The sequence below is a fragment of the Gossypium arboreum genome, chromosome 5 (genome assembly GCF_025698485.1).
Source record: "Gossypium arboreum isolate Shixiya-1 chromosome 5, ASM2569848v2, whole genome shotgun sequence".
NCBI classification, from domain to species: Eukaryota; Viridiplantae; Streptophyta; class Magnoliopsida; order Malvales; family Malvaceae; genus Gossypium; species Gossypium arboreum.
The window spans coordinates 39,297,044-39,298,461 of NC_069074.1; the positions used below are offsets into that span (position 1 = coordinate 39,297,044).

Sequence of the window (1,418 nt, forward strand, 5' to 3'; positions counted from 1 at the left end):
ATCACCCGTATGATTTATTTGCTCATTCTCCATGCTAAGACCGAAGGGTAGATATTCTGGATTATTTATTCCACCTCCATTTGCATCGCATTGCATCATCGGATGTACCTATGTAGAAACACAAAAACATCAATTTTTTAATTTAAAAGTTCTACCTGATTCGATAACATGGTGACCGCATCTAAGTTAAAAACACCAGTTTCTTTCATCGGCTTCGTCCTCATGACTTGCCACTGATAATTATTCAGTGGCATCTCTTTTATAATCTCATAAGCTACTTTGAGTGTTTTATTATTCAATGTACCATCGTCTGTTGTGTCGATCAATTGCCTAGTTGAGGGATTGAAACCGTTGTAGAAGGTTTGAACCTATAGCCATAGAGGTAACCCATGGTGAGGGCATCACCTTAATAAGTCCATATACCTCTCCTATGCACCATATAGGGTTTCTAAGTCGATTTGAATGAAGGAAGAGATATCATTCCTCCACTTGGCCATCTTAGCCGGTGGGAAGTACTTCAGTAGGAATTTTTCGGTCATTTGATGCCATGTAGTGATAGAACCTCGTGGTAAGAATTCAACCACTATTTAGCTTTGTTCCTTAATGAGAAGGGAAACAACCGTGGCAAATGGCACTGTTAGAAATGCCATTATTCTTGAAAGTATCACAGACTTTCAGAAAATTTTCCAAATGAGTATTTGGATCTTCGTCTTGCAAACCATCAAATTGAATAAATTATTGTACCATCTGAATAGTGTTCGGCTTCAGTTCGAAATTATTCACAGCAATGGTGAGCTCACAATACTTGATTCAGCCCTACTTAGAGTGGGCTTGGCATAATTGTACATAGTATGAGGAGCAGGATCTGGATTTGCAGCAACTTCAAAAGGTAACTGATTGTTCTGATTATCACCTATCTCCTTAGTTATAATAATAACATCCTCTTGCTCTTCTACTATACTCTGTCGACTCTGCCTTGCTTATCTACAATTTCTCCAAGTTGTACTTTCAATCTCATTATCAAATAATAATGGTCCCGACAAGTTGCTTATAGTCATAAACTAAAGGAACCTGCCAAAAGTAAATAAAAAAAATTAGAAAACAAATATTAAACTAAAAAACAAAAGAAAAATGCAATAAAAATAAATGGTTAAATTAATAAAAATCAAGTGTTCCTAATATTTTAGTTTCCCGGCAATGGCGCCAAAAACTTGATGGTCACTAAACTAACTATAATTACAACAAAGGCAAACGCACTTATCGAACAATAGTATAGCTATTGTGAATAGGGAATATTGTATCCACGAGGACTAAAAGTACTAGTAAGTATCGTTTTCCTATTATTTAGCCGATAAATTGAAATGATTGTTTTTAACCTAAATTTACTAATCTAGTTTAACTATGAACACAAGAGAGAA

The 1,418-nt window shown here is 35.3% G+C and overlaps 1 non-coding gene across 1 annotated transcript; it reads left to right on the forward strand.

Annotated features, from left to right (window-relative positions):
• Positions 1 to 384: 384 nt before the first annotated feature.
• Positions 385 to 491, forward strand: LOC128293556 (small nucleolar RNA R71). Its single transcript, XR_008283737.1, has one exon. It is a non-coding gene; the product is annotated as a small nucleolar RNA R71 (small nucleolar RNA).
• The last annotated feature ends 927 nt before the right edge of the window (positions 492 to 1,418 follow it).